General features: G+C 37.1%; 1 protein-coding gene across 2 annotated transcripts in view; it reads right to left on the bottom strand.

Moving 5' to 3' along the window:
* Lrrc8d (leucine rich repeat containing 8 VRAC subunit D) overlaps nucleotides 1-17,948 on the bottom strand; it is a 111,817-nt gene that overhangs the window by 67,059 nt on the left and 26,810 nt on the right. The window contains exon 3 of one of the 2 annotated variants that reach the window (XM_027935069.3): nucleotides 1,753-1,848. The exons of the other annotated variant lie outside the window; for it this stretch is intronic. The gene's annotated coding sequence lies outside the window, so the exon portion shown is untranslated. The remainder of the gene's footprint in view (nucleotides 1-1,752; nucleotides 1,849-17,948) is intronic. 2 annotated transcript variants of the gene reach the window in all.

Raw genomic sequence — 17,948 nt, 5'->3', positions numbered from 1 at the left:
CACCTGCAATGCTACTCAAGGCACACTGGTAAGCGCACACATGGTGACAATGAAGTAAATTAAGACACTTTCTTCAAGCAAAACTTTGATTTCATGCCGGCATAAAATGACAGAGGTGGAGCACCGTACTACACTAACTGCTACAGAGTAATGGGAAAAGGAGAGGGGCAGGTGGGACACACGGTCTGCACAGTACTACCAAGCAAAGATCAAATGACATGAAGGCATGTTCTATGCATAAAGGTACTGCATGTTAACACTTCAAAATTACAAAGAGGGCCAATGATAAGAAAGTGTTGTGTTCAAGTTATTTTCAAAGTAGTGTGAATGAGTTGTTTCTATTGACTTCTTTCAACAGTCTGACACGTAAAACTGCACAGTGAACTAAAATGAACAAAGATTATATTTGTCCCTGATTGTGGTGACAGCTGAATTAGATATATATATATTTTATGTTGATTTTAGTAACTCCGAAATGTTAACCTTTGAATGAACAAAATGGTTAAATTCTCTAACAAGAAAATTATCAGTCATTAAAATCATTAAAATCTCTAACTCAAGGACTGCTCTTTGGCGCAGAGCTGTGGTCTGATAGGGTCTGAAAGTCCTGAGTTAGAATGCAGGGCCTTCCAATCCATAATGTGCTTCTAAATAACATATTTATGCAAGCAAGTATTCTGTGCATTATTATTATCGAAGTTAAACTTAACTTTGGGGCTTTATTCTATGGACCCTGTAAGACACTTAAACTTTTTATATATATTTAACCACTTTATTGATAATTAATGTAATGTACCATTAATTATCATGAACTCAATCTATACTTGGACCCCAATTAATAACTTTATTATTTTTTAAAATTTTTACTGTGCTGGAGATTGAATCTATGGCTTTACACAGGCAAAGCAACATCTTTACATTTTTGTCAAAAAAATTACCATAGGTGATTTGGCTTTGGCAAAACAGCACTCATCATATAAATATTCATGTGAATTTTAAAGTATTGTTTGTACTTACTTGTGATGTTTCAAATGATTTAATAACTGCTGTAAGTATACATGTTATCTATTTCATGTCTGTACATATTAGGTACAACTAAGCAAAGCTAATGTATATCAACAAATTTCCTGTAAACTCCTTTAATGGCAAGAAATTCATTCACAGGCTGTTTGATAATTACTACTACAAGTAATAATATGGAAGTGTTTTGGATCATGTTCATTTGTTCAAAAAACATTTGAGATCCTACCGTGTGCCAGGGTGAGTGGGGAATGAGACAGACATATTAAAGCTCTTGTGGGACTTAAATCTATTAGAAAAGGCAAATAAATATAACATGTGTCCTGTTGTTCATGGGAACAACAGACAGACCTGATCCAGCTTGGGGGTCAAAGAAAACTTGAAGGATATGACATTTAAATTAAGACAAAAGAGTAGGAGTTGGCCAGACAAAGCAGCAGAAGGGAAGAGAGAGTGCTAAGCTCGAGACACACCCTGTGCAAAGGCTTGTGGTCACAAAGCAGATCAGAGGCACAGAAAGAGGTTCTGTGTGGCTGTAAGTGAACAGTGGGGGAGGGGGGAGGCAACAGCTCTAGACTGGAGATGGAGGCAGGGACTTCCTCTAGGAGGGTTCTGAGATTTTCTTAAGGAGTCTGGTTTTTAATGCTTTATAAAGGAATCTTGAGGATAAGGAGTTGTCACTAAGGGCTTTACACAGTTCATGACCTCTTGCATTTTTTGCTCCATACCAACCTGAGGCTTCAATGTATAGAGGGCACCAGAGCTCAGAGGCAAGAAAGGCAGCGGCAGACAGTTGCCAGTAGTCCAGGCCAGATTCCAGGGTCACAACTGGAGGAAGCATATTGGGAACATTCAAGGGATTATCAGATAAAGTGAAGAAATTAAGTTTAAGACAAAAATTTAGAAGACTTGGCAATTCAGTACAGGTGGGAGTTACGGAAAATGCTCAAGTAGTTAACCTGTGGACAGTGGTATCTTTCCACAAGATGGAAGTATTACAAATCCTTGGATATTGAGGACCACCTACATTCAAAGACAGCTTTGTACAAGTTGTTTGAAAGAAATACTTTTGTTTTCCTTGCTAGTTCATATCTCTGCATCCATTATGAAGTTTTTTTTTTTTAAAAAAAAAAAAAAAAAAAAAACACTACAGACTTGCATAATCACTCACACCCAGAGGCGGCAATATTCAAAACAAGTCTGTGTTCTCTCTGGAAAGTCTTGGTTCAAAGACAAAAAACAGAACAGACAAATCTTTTGATCCTCACTACTGACATGGGGCTTCACTGCAAACCCAGGCACTACTTAAGACCTTTCTTTGATGGGACAATGGCAAGAGCTCAAGGCGTAACAGGCATTTAAATTTAAGAGACTCAACCTCTGCACTTCTTCCCAACCATAGGAACAGGGATTTAAATATCAAAAGAACCCACTCAAGTTCAAGTGACCGGTGCACCTGGTGAAATTTAACCCAGCATAAAACCTCTCCATGCAAATTCATAATTTCCTAAAAAAAAAAGCAACTCTGGGAAAATTTTCCCATGACCCCTCCCCCTCAGGATCATTTTTAATATTTCAAAAATGCTTAAAAAACCGGAACAAAGCAATTTTAAAATCTCAAAGGGTCAGAGCAACTGGAATTAGTTTAAGAATGCATTATACATGAAAGACACCAGGGTTTTCTTTATAAACAGGGCATCTTCTTCACACTAAAGCACAAGAAAACAAAGGAAGAACTAAACTAACACAGACCACAGAAAATATCACATGAAAGGAAATTCATGTCTGGCCTAGCCTGCAACAGTAAGATCTCAAATAAACAGGCTTCGTCTACATGGGCTTCCTAAAAACAAGAAGAAGAAAAAGGAGAAGCCCAATAATTTTTGGCATGAGGAAAATGAGACAGGAGAACTTTAGTAATATTCCAGGTTGTTAGGGTTATAAACAAGGCAAACAGGGGCAGAGGGTCCTGGGAACCCTCCCCTGTCCTGTTTCCATGATCTCCTTTCTGGGTCTGTCCTCTTCATTCAGGGGCCACAGACAGGAAGACTACTTACATGAGTGATGACGTATGTCATTCATTCCATACTTGTGTGGCAGTTACTATGCAAAGTTCTAAATGCTTTAGAAATAACCCACCGAATCCTCATAACAACCCTACAAGGCGGGCACTATTATTACTCTTCTTTTACATACAGGCAACTGAAGCATGGAAAGGCTGTGCAACTTGCCCAGAGTCAAGCAGCTAGTAAGCGATACGATACAGCTGACGTCTGAACCCACTCCATCATCTGACTATGGAGCTCCTGAAGTTATTTAAATGATCTTTTTCATCTCCTATATTCTTACACTTTCTTTAAATGAGGATTTGTGACTTTTCTAATAACAAAGAACTAAAAGACCACTTTTATTTTGAAAAAGCAAAACAAAAAATAGAATCAAAGGTCTTAAATATTTCATCCGTGAAATCACAGGGAAAATATGTCTGATGTGCTAAAAGCCAAGAGACTAGACCAGATGACCACTGGCTCATTTGTCACATAAGATCTTCAATTCCACGCCTCTGCTCTCCCAGCACACAGGCAGCAAGGGGAGTGGAGAACACAGTGAAGGGCAGCAATTACTACATGTGCTCTGGAGAACACACCCTGGATCCAGTTTCCCTTTACAAGCTGTATAACCTAGAACAAGTAGCTTTAGTTTTGCCAGCCTGTTTTCTCCCCTGACAAATGGGTACAGTTAGACCAGTCTGCTAGAGGAGACACATGAAGCCTTAAAAATACAACAGTGGTGGGGGGCTGGGGTTGTGGCTCAGTGGAAGAGTACTTGCCTACCATGTGTGGGGCACTGGATTTGATTCTCAGCACATTAAAAAATAAAGATAACGTGTCCATCTACAATAAAAAAAAAAAAAAAAAAAACATACACAACAGTGTCCAGCATAGAGTAAGAGGTCAAAAAGTGATGATCATTGAAGAAAGAAATTGTCCAAATAAATACTTGCTTCTGTAGATATTCCTGGGCTTCGGCAACCAAATAAACCAAACTTTTCATAAAGTCATCAAATGTGGACAAAAGAAAGAATGTAAAAATAAGGAAAGTTTCCATTAATGCCTTTGTAAGCTGTTAGTCTTAGGATAGAGAACATTCTTGAGCCACAGAAAAATGACTCCTAGGCTTAGTAGCTAGAGTGTTGGTGCTGCATAGGGAAGTAAGAAAATAACTAGTGTTAGCTGCATGCAGGTCCCTGACTTGCCCTTTCTAACATCAAGAGTTATAAAAAACAAGTCTCTTCATTGCTCTGATTCTCCATTTCATTATGGAAATCATTGCATTGCATGACCCCAAAAATTCCTTCTAGCTCTAATAATTTGTATTTCTCTAATGACATAACCAGTTCTCTTTCAGTCATAAAGTATGTACTAATGAGATTCTATCATACTTCTAAAAGATATCACTCTGCCAATAAGTGGATCTTCAAAGAGTTCATAATGACTAAAATTCTATGTTGCTTCTGTAGTACTTTTAGCTACTCCACAAAGTTATGTTAAATGTTCCTCTTAAAGAAAATGAATGCTTCTGGCCCTCCTGGACCTGATATTCTTCTTTCTCAAATACAACATTTGCAATTACAATCCTGGCTCCAAAACAGAAACTTAGAGTGAAAAAAGAAAAAACTAAAGCATTACCAATGTAGATTTCTATTCCATAAATCCTTGTATAAAAAGATTTTTCCCTAAACACATCCAACTCCAAATTGATACTTTCATGACCCCTCATCTATGGGGCAGAAAGTGGTACAGCAGAAGCCCACAGGAAACTAACACAGCAGTGCATGTCTTCAGAGTCATCAAAGGGTCACAGAGAATCAATCCCTGACCACATTGAAGGTGTCTTGCACCACGGGGTAGACCTAAGGCATAGACTGAGAAAAGGACAACAAAAAGTGAGAAAATCAGAATTATTATTATTTTTTTTTATTGGTTGTTCAAAACATTACAAAGCTCTTGACATATCATATTTCATACATTAGATTCAAGTTAGAAAATCAGAATTATTAAAAGTGCTACAAGAATGAGAAGACAGAAAAAGGGAGGACAGAGGGAAAGGAAAAGGGCACAAAATGAAAAACCACAGAATCACCATCATCTGGAAGGAGAACTACACAGCGCTTTCTTTGCATGTGTTAAATTCACACAAGAGTCCTCACATTATTTTTTATTTTTTTAAATATTTTTATTTTTTTTTTAAATATTTATTTTTTAGTTGTAGTTGAACACAATACTTTTATTTTATTTATTTTTATGTGGTGCCGAGGATGGAACCCAGGGCCTCGCACATGCTAGGTGATTGCTCTAACGCTGAGCCACAACCCCAGCCCCTTGCCCTTCTTTTAAAGAGGAGAGAACCGAGACTTGGGAGATGTCAGCTTATTCTCCTAGGGTCACAGAGCTAGGACAGGGAAGAGATGGTATTTTACATGAGTTTTCCCCATACACCGCTCCTCAATGAATGGTATATATACTCCCTGTGACCTCTGAGGTCGCTGCTGGCCCAGCCTTTCATGGAAGTTTCGAACTTTTCCAAAGTGCCTGGGGGCTCTTGTCAGCCTCCCAATTCTATCATTTTGAAGGACATTTATTCCTCAGATAAAGCAAATATCTGTCTCCCAACAACATCCATTGCCTGCACTCAGGATCATCATCACATGGTGGCTAACAAGGTTTCTTGTCAAAGCCCTTATCAATAATTTCAAAAGATAAAATGGAGAGTATTTAAAGAATTAAGGAAAATCTCAAAAGTATCCCTTTAAAAAAAAAATGAACTTAGTGATATAGTTAAGAGCTCTAGGATTGGTAAATTTACTAAGGAGAAAGATGAAGGTGGGCCTGTCTTTGGTTAGTTATTTCATGGAGGATGATATATATTAAAAAAAAAAAAAAAAAGAAGAAAAAAAATTAATTAGGTTTTATCATAAAAGTGTTAATATAAAGAGTTATTGATTTAAGACATATCAGAGAGTGCATAGGTTTCTATGTCTTCCAGAAGAGCTTAAATAGCTATTTTCTTTATATGGAAGATATGAGCCTAAGGTAAAACAGGAGATCCTTCACCTACCAAGTGATCCGAATGACCTTCAACTCAAACTAACTACTTGACTTTTAGGCCCCAGACACAAACTGGAATAATACTTGGCCAAGAATATTTTGATATTATTATAAAATGTTGCTTTTTGGCCTTATTGTCCCACAAAATACACTATTCATATAGAATTAAAGACTTAAAAAGGGAAATTCATTTATGCAAATAAATAAAATATCTTATATATTTTATATATCACATGTAACTATTAAAAACTGTACATTTTTAGTGCTCAGTATTTTTACAGGGTACTTTCAAAGTAATTTTTGTCATTTAAAAATCTTCACTTCACTGTTTATAATGCAGTGCTGTAATATCTAGATCTCACACTGGGCATTTGCGGCAAAGCTAACCACAAGCTCTCACTTTTTTCAATGAGCAAATGATTGAACACGCAGAGGAATCATCATGAAATAAATGGATGAAAAGGCAAGTAGAAATTAGAGCCTGCCAATCTTTTCCTAAGAGTAGCTATTAAAGCATTATGGTTTACATTATAAAAGCAAAGATAACCTATTATGCTACCTGTTCTTTCCGGGTGAAAGCGCAGGGTTGTACATAATCCTGTTTTTCCGTATTTAAAATAATGAGAGGATTATTTCTTTCCTCCATTCACAGTCCTTAGCCCCGAACCATTCTCACTTAAGTAATTTTCACAGCTGCACCTGAGGAGCAAGAGGCAAACAGAATTCTACACTTCAAATTTCAGCAAGTTAAAAACAGAGGAAGAGACTGAAGGCACCAAGGCTGTCACAGGTAAATGCTTGGAGACAGGAGCTAAGATATTAACAGTCTTTAGACTGTCATCACTATCCCTCTGCTGATACCACCCTCCATGTCAAGTCCCTCATTTGGAAATAAGTAAGAAAAAGAAGTCAAATTATCTACTCTTACTTGCTACACCTACTGAACACTCTACTGAATACTACAAATAGAATTTGTACTATAAATAGTAAAAATTCAGTAACATCTTAAGATTATCTATCTTCATAAGTATCTTAGACACTTGACTTTTGACTGCTGTAATTCTTGTAAAATAACATCAAAAGTGAGAATTAAATTTTACTCATATCCCTTAAGTAGCAATTGTTTATATTTTTGTGTTCCCTTCAAAATTTGTATGAACTTTAACATAGTTGCAATAATCAGTGTAGTGTGAATAAATACTTTTTATATTTATTTCATACATTCTTCTGATTGTTTTTATTTATATCAAAATGTTAATTTCTGTAGCTCAGTGGCAAAGTGCTTGCCTAGCATGCATGAGGCACTGGGTTTGATTCTCAGCACCACATAAAAATTAACAAATAAAATAAAGGCATTCTGTCCATCTACAACTACAAAAAAAAATTAACAACAAAAAAAGAATGACTATTACTCATCACTTAGCATCAGTGAAACACCCTTGCTCCAATAATAAAATATATTAAAATGGAGATCTATAATTTTCCATCTAGAAATACAGGAAGACAAAGGCATTTGCTTTTATAGACTCCTTTCTTTCAGAAGACTTAAAGTCACTTGTAATTTGTTTATTTCAATGCCACAGGCAAGCAGCAAAACATAATAGTCCTAATTTTACAGGCTAACAAACTAGTATTTATAAAATTTATGACTTTCTTGATAACACAGTGGAAGTTACTTTACTAAAACCGTATTTTTAAAAAATCAAAAACACTATTTCACTGGTTTGCTACTTTCTTAAACCTTCGTCTGGGTTTGGTTTATACCATGTCAATGTTTAGATATGAGGCAGCCCCTAAAAATCACTGTGTTAACAGGAATATTCAGAGGTAAAAGAATTATCTAGATAGTGACAGCTGTACTCTAATCAATCCATCCTAGTTTGAATGGGCTAATTGGGTGGTAACAGTAGGCAGGTGGGGTGTGCTTGGAGGAGGTGGGTCACGTGGGCATACCTTGGGATCTGACTGACACTCCCTCCTGACTCCTCTATGAGCTGAGCAGCTTTTCTCTGCCATGTCCTTCTGCCATGTGCTGTGTCACCTTGGGCCCAGAGCAATGGAGTCAGTCATTTAGGGACTGAGACCTCTGAAACTGTGAGCCCCAAATAAACTACTCTTAGTTGTTCTTGTTGAGTATTCTGCTCAGTCACGCAAAACCTCATTCAAACTCAATGTAAACCCAAATAAATTCAAAAGATATAAGTCACATGGCAAAAACAGTAACGGTAATTTTTTCTTGTAGCCTACAAGAGGCCCAAGTGCCTCAATATTGAGCTGGACCAACAGCTGCACATGAATCATCTCTTCACCAATTGTTCTCATCTCCCCCAGCATCTCCTCTCCACCCTGCCACAAAGAACAGCAAAACAAAACCTATCACAAGTTGTTTAAAAGCTTTACTTTACACTAGTTTTCAAGTGTTGTTCTTCTGTTCATTAGTTTTTTGAAAGATAGTGAAGAAGCATAAAGAAGTTCCACATGAGGGAAAACCTTAGTTATGAAGACAGAGGGGTTTGAAGCACTCTGTATTAACAAGTTTTATGCCAAGCCCAGAGTGAACTGTTTCCCAGGTCATTGTCAGGATTCACTGCTCTGTATGCTCAGAAGAACAGGAGAGGGTTGACAGTCTTTCCAGTGGAAGGTGCAAGGCAGCCAAATCTCTCTTCCCTGCCTGGGACTGCAGGCTGTTGAGAGACTATGTGCTTACTCCAAGTTAGAAAGAATCAGGTTGTAAAGTTTAGATTCAGAGGACATTTTCAGTTTGTTTTGCTGTAATCTGCCTCTTGGTTCTTTTTCAAAATGAAAAGAGCTCTGTTGTTTCTGATTATAAAAGTAAGGCCTGCTTTTAAAATCAGATAATACTTACATTTTTAAAATCAGATAATACAGAAGACTATAAAAACATAAAGCAAAAATCAGCTATTATTCTACCAATCATTGATAACCACCCTTAATATCTTGGTGTACATACTTCCAATTTTTTTTCTATGCAATATATATATAAACATTACTATTTTTTTTTTTCCTTTGAAAAACTGAAATCAGTTGAAAACTCTGGGGCAACCATTAAAAGTTTTTTTTTTTTGTTGTTTGGCTTTTTTTATTTTGGTGCTGGGGATTGAACCCAGGGTTTCATACATTTGAGACAAGTGCTCTACCACTGAGCTATATCCCCAACCAAAACTTTTTTTAAAGTAAGTATAATTGGTATGCTGAGATAAAATGGAATTATATAAACTATTCACTTAAAAAACACAGAAGGCAGAAGAAGATGGGGGTGTGGGAATGGAAACAAAGAGCAAATGCAATAAATAAACAGAAAACAACTACAAACACAGTAGATATTAATTCATTTATATCAAGTCACTTCAAATACAAATCATCTAAATACATCAACCAAAAGCACAGACTGTTGGGCAGGATAAAAAAGACCCAAATATGTGATGTGTACAAGAGACCCACTTTGAATATAAAGACTTAGGTTAAAATAAAGGGACTGAGAAAGACACAGATCCTAAACTTCATGCTTACACTGCATTGAGATCTGCTCTCTTGCCTTTAATCTCCCTTCCCTTCCTTCCTTCCCCTCTTTTTCTCCTTGTTCCCCTACCCCCATCCCTCTTCTGCTGGGGATCAAACACAGGGCTTCATGCATGCTAAGCATATACTCTACCACTGAGCTACACTCCCAGCTCCCTACCTTTTCTTGAAAGACTAGTTAAAAAAAAAAAAAAAAAAAAATCTAACAAGAAATTCTAAAAGTTCTCAATGTATTCAGAAACTTCCCAACATAAACACTGTCCAATATTTCAAAATGTTGACCTATTTTACACCATTTGGGAAAAAAAGAATCACATATTATTTGGCACAAATTAATGACAGATGAAAAATGAATGCATATATTTCTCCCTCATCTTGCCTGTTCCTACAAATATGAATCTGCCAACTATAACAGAATTGACTTCCTTTCTTTAAAACAGGCTCTCCTATCATGTTTCTAGAAATAGATGAATATTAATGTGCACATTTCTACACAAACACACACACACACACACACCAACAGAATTCCTGTAGCAGATTCTATTTTCAATGCAGTTCAGTGTCTGAGCTGCTAAACTTCTCCTACTAGCACAGCTATGAAATAATTTACTGAACTAGTGAATTTAAATTAAAGTTTAGATGGTGAATGGATGCAGGAAATCAGTTGGTTGTCCTCTGTTCTTCCTAAATTTAATGCTCAAGAAGGGTATTTTCCATTGCTTCATGTTCATACAAATCAAATACACCTTGGCAACAGATTCTTGGAATTAAAGACTAAATAGCCAACATTTATGCTAAGTATATTTTAAATATGCTCAAGGTGCATTTCTTAGTTGTACATATACTTTCTGATGCCTAATACCCAAAACAACAACAAAACTACATTAGACTTGGTTTTCTGGGTTAGAAAAATGACTGAAAATTTCCCATTATGTGGTCATGTTGGAATCTTTGATCTCTACTGCTCTGAGTTCATAGTCAGGCTACTTCGTTTATTTTGAGAAAGCAAATCCTTCCTGTTGTTTCTCAGGAAATGGAAGAACACATTTATAGACTACATTTTAACTTCAAGTTTAAAGGGTTTTAATTTTTAAACTATGTTTTACTTTGAAGAATATCGAATTATATGGAGAAATTAAGACTTTCAGAAAGAAAATAGAGCAGGTGGGTGAAGAGAGAATAGTATTCTCAGACTGAAGAGGGTGAATTCTGTAGAAAATGTCTCACAAAAATTATGACACCCTGTTACTTCCTGTGAAAATTTTTCCAAGCATTAAGTTGTATAATAGCGGAATGAGGGAAAAAGGAAATGCTGAGGCTTCTCCAGAATCTGTGAGAGTATGGACAAAGATTCGAGGCTCACTGTTTAAAAGAGTGCCCTTTCACCTGCCCAGGCTTGTTAAATTATTACAGTGATCTCTGGAGCCACTTAATCTGACCTGGATTTACCTTTTAATGCCAGCCACACCTCTGGGGTTTTTAAAGTGTTATTCCTATTCTTTGAAGAGCAGTAAATGGTTAAACAGCTTGAAGAGTACACCCTCTAAAGGAGCAGAGCAGAACCAACTCATCAGAGAGAGGAAGTCTTGCCAACTTTTCTGATTTCTCTATGGGCAAAGAAACTCTAGGTGTGTGAATTAAGGAAGGTGCTGAACATACTCAGGCCTCTGCAATAGATCAATTCTCTTCCACAACAGCACATTTTTAATGGAGAGGGGAAATGGAGCCCAGTGAGAGGAAAATACACATAGAAACAAGACCAAGATGAAAGTAAAACTATCCCCTCCCTTACAAAATGTCATCTGTGACCAGTGACTTATCAGGGAACCACGTGACACAGCAGGTGGGGCGCAGGGCAGATCTACTCATTTACCTCAAGTGCAGCTCTTACCACAGCTTCTCACTCCTGTCTGTCTCCTTTTCTGACTCGTGACCTCTCTCCAACTGCCACATGCAGCCACAAAGCATCCACCTGGGCACCATTATCTGACAGCTGAAACTGACCAAGAGCTGCTATCGGAAGAACCCCTGGGAAATAAATGACAGCAATCTAGCTCATCTTTTTTATGCACTCTTTTTGTCTAATGGTACACACATCTCACAGAAGTTCTGAGAGCTATATGAGCCTTGAAAGGACACGAAGTATAATTTTTTCCATTGAAACATGGGAAAACTGAGGCCCAAAAGATTAGATCACTTTCCTAAGACTAGAACTCAAGTTCTCTAATGTTCAACCTCCTGTTCCTCTGTCCTCCTTCTCCTCCCTTCCCCCCAGATCTTTAAGCTTCCTTGAATCGCTGACTTAAACTTGATGTTTCAGGCAAGGCCTGTGTGTTCTATTTTAAAAGTTCATTCATATTAATCATATTACTCTATCAAGCAGGAAAAAAAAAAAATCCACCATCAACATCTATTCCCACTGACAGAGCTCCAAGGGGCCCTCAGCTATGCACGACTCTCACCCTCCATCTGTAGCCTCCTTTTTCCTAAGTTAACTGTTACTAACTTTCAACAGCCTCCGCAAGGCACCTACCTCATCCTCAGCTCATTTCATCTCCACCTTTTCTGAGAACACCCAGCCTTCAGGATATGAACTCTTGCAACTTCCTTCCCACTCACTAACTGTACCCTCATCTACAGTCACGCAGACTCTTTCTCCTCAACTGTTCCAAAGGAGTAAATGTCCCAATTCCAGAGACAACCCCTTTTGAGCATGTCTGTGCTCCTGAACCTGGCCTCCTTATCTTTCTGAAACCTTCCCCTATTAGTTAGTCCCTCTTCTACCTGTGGTCACCTCCTCTTCACTCTTTTCAACCAAAGCGTAAGCTCCAGTCACTACACCCAACACACCAATCTCTCTTCACAAACATGTACATGAGTAAACATACACACTCTCTGCTCCCCCTTCTCATCTCCTACTTTCATCACCCGACAATCCAGCTTTAGACTTTAGAACTCACCTAACTACCAACTGAATACCTGATTGCCAAATCCAATGTCCTTTTTTCTCTTTGCTCCAACTGACCTCCCTGAGTCCTCTGACAAATGTACAGTTGCTCGCTATTTACTACCTGGGTGACTTGGTAAGTTGCTTACTTGAGCTTTAGACAGTAACAATGATTACTTCAGGGGGGGAATGATGACATAAAATATGGAAATAAAATTTAAAATATAGAGTGCTGAATATTATTTGTATTTCTAGATTTTCTTGATTCTTACTAACTCCTCTCCACGTGTCTGCTCAGTCTTTGATCCTTTAGGGGTCCCTACAGGATCTCAACCACATTCACGGCTCTCAGTCACTTCCCAATTCATATCTAAACCTGACTTTCTCTCCTGAGACCCAGACTTCTGAAACTCAACAGAATACCCCACAGATCCCCCAACTTCACCTCAAATTGGACCCACTATTCTCTTCAATCTTGTTCCTTTTAAGTTTTTATCCTCACTAGCTACACCCTTAGACAGTGAATCTTCCAACCATAAAACCCAACAGTCATCCTACTACTTCTTTCCTCTTATTCTTCTCCCACTTTTTATGTAGTTAGGAGCCAATTCTTTCTCCTAAACATCTCTTAAGTCCATCCTCTCCTCTCCTTTTTCACAAATGAAGCTTCGGTTTTGGTCCTCATTAATTCTGCCTAGATTATTGGGGTTGACCCTGGACTTCCCTGCTATTGGGAAAGCTTCATCAGTTTCAGCCTAGTTTTGTCCAAGTGTACTTTGCTCCAATTTGTTCTCAGCTTTTCCACATATCTTAAGACAATGATTTGAGCATTTATTTTACCTCTGACGAAGCCACAATGCTGTAAGGATAAAGCTCACATTTCCAGAAGTGTAATGCATGGTCCCAGATGCAGGCTGGACCAAGAATTCAAACCCAGAGGTGCCTCCAACTTCTTCTCTCTGCACCACAACCTCTCTGATCCAATCACTCATACTCCATGTTTCTCACACACTGAGCTCTTTCAGGCTTTGAATCTGAGCTGTTTATTCTATCTGGGCTACTTTTCTTCTGCTTAACTTGGTAAATAATCCTAACCCTTTAACGGCACCAATCTCACCTCCTTTAGGAATTCTCTCCTCGCAAATAAGAACATACCATTCTTTCCTCTGTGTCCCACTCTTTACTGCTTATCAGAATATATTTCTGGAAAATGTCTTGTATCCTAAATTCCAGTTAATGGTTTATGCCTGTATTTTCTGAGGTCAGCCACCTTATGATATTTACTTTGTATCCTCTGAACTTAAAATGCCTAGTACACAGGAGGTAGGAGAAACTAAGATTTAACAATTTGGATAAGTAGTTTGGCTGTCAATTATAGTAGAAGAGTTGAATAAGAGAGGAAGTTGGTAGGACAGGTGGATCTCACAGCTAGTTAGGATAGCACAGAAGAATCTGGAGGAAAACTGGGAAACATCCATGTTATGAAGTCCTTAATAAGTATTTAAGTTCAATCAAATCACTAGCTTAGGCTGTTATAATCAAACTCAGGTGAATACCTACTAAACTGTGTCTAAAGCACAACAGAACAATTCCCATAGCCCAAAGGTATCTATTTTACCTGCATAAGCAGATTTTGGACTCCGCAACATTTCTACATTATAATTTTATCATACTTAATTTAATGCAAGTAAATCTCAGCAGTTAATGAAAAACACTAAAACTCTTTCCTATATCTATAAAGCAGATAAAAGAAGAAATAAAAATACAGTCTATCAGTCACATGATTCTAAAACTGATAGCTAAGGGTAACATCTTTGGCCTACACAAATCTTGTCATGCCATCTATTTTGAGACTGTAATTTGTTTCTCATAGTGATTTCTAATTTATTTGATAAAAAGTCATGTTATATACATTGTACTTTGCACAGGCATGCAAATACCCAGTATCAAATAAAGTAACATCGCATTCAGTGGAGACAGGAGGAAGAATGAGACCCAGTGAACTGAGAACAAACTGGAGCAAAGTACACTTGGACAAAACTAGGCTGAAACTGATGAAGCTTTCCCAATAATAAAAAGACATCTATAATTAACAGGCTTTCAAGAGTATGCACCCATGTATTAGAGCACCACACCTCATAAAACATTCATTCAAAGCCATACCCAGAATGTACCCATAGCTATATAAGCCCATATGGAGCACTGAAAAAAGAAAGTGAAGTCTTTGAAGTGAGACAACACTGTCCTACATAGAGAACTACGTGTGAAGAGGAGCCATAACCACTAAAAAACAAAACAGAAAAAGAAAAAAAAAAAAAAAAGTAATGTTAGGAACATTAAAAGTAAATTGTCATCAAATAATTTCAGAATGTTCCCCATTATGTAGACACATATCTAAAAAATACATTTGCAGGTGTAACAGTTACCACACACAAATAAGGGCAAGAAATCTGCCCCCAAATAAGCTTGGAGCTGGGGTACAGCTTAGTGGTAGAGTACTTGCGAAACATGCAGAAGGGTCCTATCCCCAGCATCACAAAGAAAACAAAAAAACACAAAACACAAAACTTAACACTAAGCCAGACTCAGTGGCACCCTCCTGTAATCCTAGTGGCTTAGGAGGCCGAGACAGGAGGATCGCAAGTTTAAAGCCAGCCTCAGCAAAAAGCAAGGCGCTAAACAAGTCAGCGAGACCCTGTCTCTAAATAAAATACAAAAAAATAGGACTGGGGATGTGGCTCAGTGGCTGAGTGCTCCTCAGTTCAATCCCCAGTACCCGACACCCACCCCCCAGAAAAAACTTCCCCAATTTAAACATTTTTGAACTTTTTAATATACATTAGTATCTCAATCATGTTAATATGATTTGTATATAAATGGTACATGTAATATGAAATCATGCTAATAAATTATATAAATATATCTGTAAATTTATAAAATTTATATCTTAATATACCATTATTTATAATATTTATTAATATGGCAGTGTATCAAATGCCCAGGAGCACACAAACAAATCAATTGAACAACATACCACTTACATGCTAACAGTAGCGCTAAAAATCTATAAAGAATGAATTATTTGACAATGCTGGGGAAATGACTCAAAATATGACCAGTTTCTTAAGATTAAAAATTGGAATAGTACTTGTACTATTTATTTGAAATTTGAAATACTCAAATCCAAAATAATTTTACAAGATAAAGGATAAGATTAAACCTATAAAGTTAATGAAAGAAAGTGAGACCAGTCACAGGGAATGACTTAAATGTCTCAAAATGCACAGACCACAATAATATTAAAAACTGTTTAGTTCAGGGTTGAGGATGTGGCTCAGTGGTACAGCACTTGCCTAGCATGTGTGAAGCCCCAGGTCTCATCCCAGCACTGCCAAAAAAAAAAAAGAAAGAAAAAAGAATGTTTTTAATGGAATCAACTCCTTTAAAGCTAAAGATTTTTGTTGTTACTGAAAGGCACCCCAGACAAAGTTATCAGAGAAGTGACATACAAGAAGCAAGTATTCGTAATATCTGAAGACAACAAAGAATTAATATCTAGATTAGTCAGGGAACTCCACAAAAACTCTCCAGGAACTTCTTGCAATAAGGGCAGGAGTGCCAACAGAAAAGCGGGGGATAAAGATATGAAGACAATTCACAGAAAAGGAAAACTGAATAAATGAAAATATCTCTCAACTGCACCAGTAATCTGAAAAAAGCAAAATTAAACTGAGAACAAATTAAACAAAATTTAAAAAATAAAAAAAAACAATGAGGCACAATTAACATCTATCCAGTTGGTAACACCAGGAAATTCGTGAATAAAAAAAGAAATCATTATGCAATATTGGTGGAAGTATAAACTTGCCAACAATTCCTAGTGAAATTAGTATGCATATATTCTATAATCCAGCAATTAATTATGCATGTAGGCAACTATCTCAAGAATCTCTCATGAGGGGTAATAAATTCCATACACCTAAATTTCTTCGGGAAAAAAATGAAAATATATCACATGAAAGTCAAAAATATTTACTGTTTTTGACTTTTTCCTATGCTCATATATGAATACACAACCAGTGTAACTCTACATCATGTACAACCATAAGAATGGGAATAATTATATTATACTCCATATGTCAAAACTCATTCTTCTGTCATGTACATCTAAAAAGAACAAATTTTTTTAAAAAGTTGACTCTTTAATGTTCCTAACATCTGCATTTTCTCTATGGGATTAAGCTAACCTTTGCTGAAAAGGTAGATAAGACTAAACCAAGATCACTTCTTTTCATACATTAGGCTAAGGATACAGAACACAGGAAACACAGCAAAGGAAATGTTAAGCTTGGGGGTGGCACATATCTGGGCATGAATCAAGGCCTTGTCCCTGAGACTTGAGTAAGTCATCTCTGCCTGCCTCGGTGTCTTCACATAAAACAAGGTTATAACCCACCCTGCACAATATCAAGAAAATTAAACATAATCCACATAAAAGTCTGACAAATAAGAAAAATAGGAAGTCATTTTTTCTTTTTTTACCAGATAAAAGAACTATTCTGGTGCTCTGCTTAACCCATCTTAAGCAGAATACAGACTGAACAGTTTTAACAGTAGGTGTAAAAACCAGAGACTGGCTCCATATGAACCATGTTTTTTCCCACCGCAGAACAGGGGCAAATAATATATCTTCCCTTCCACACACTTATTGCAAACTATCAAGGTTAAAGGTGGGAAGCTTCTCTGAGCTTCTGGGAAACAAGTACAAGGATGTGGTAACTGCTATGACACTGGTGATTCTGAGATTGGTGTCAGAGTCCTGGCAAACACAAGGAAGGGATGTTCACAGAAATGTTCTTAGAAGAAATCCTGTTATCCATGATTGAGTAACTGAAAAGATTGCAAAGTTGACCATGAAAAACAATTAGCCTGGGAAAAAGATTAGATCCAAAGTCAGAACTTCGCATACCACTCATTTAATGTACAACAAAGTGGAAAAATTCCACCTGGAAGTGTTTATGACCGGAAGGGTAACATACTATATATGTTAATCACCATTTCAGCATTTCTGGTCTGGAGCAGTTGTTTTATTTTGGCCCGGATTTGCAACCTGTGGACTGGAGGTACTGGGAGAGGTCTGGAGACAGAACCCATCTCACGTGGACATGCACTACTACTTACAAATGCAGAAAATGCTATTATCACTAACATATACCCAGTAGAGTGGTATTAAGTAGCTTTTCTATAAAATATTTGCAGTCCTCAGAGATAAAAAGTAAAACTCTAAAGACAAGCTTTAAAATCTTTTAGTATTACACATTTTCTCATTTTTC

The sequence above is a fragment of the Marmota flaviventris genome, chromosome 10 (assembly GCF_047511675.1).
Source record: "Marmota flaviventris isolate mMarFla1 chromosome 10, mMarFla1.hap1, whole genome shotgun sequence".
Taxonomy (NCBI): Eukaryota; Metazoa; Chordata; class Mammalia; order Rodentia; family Sciuridae; genus Marmota; species Marmota flaviventris.
The sequence above is the reverse complement of the archived record's forward strand: the minus strand, read 5'-3'. Positions and strand labels throughout refer to the sequence as shown.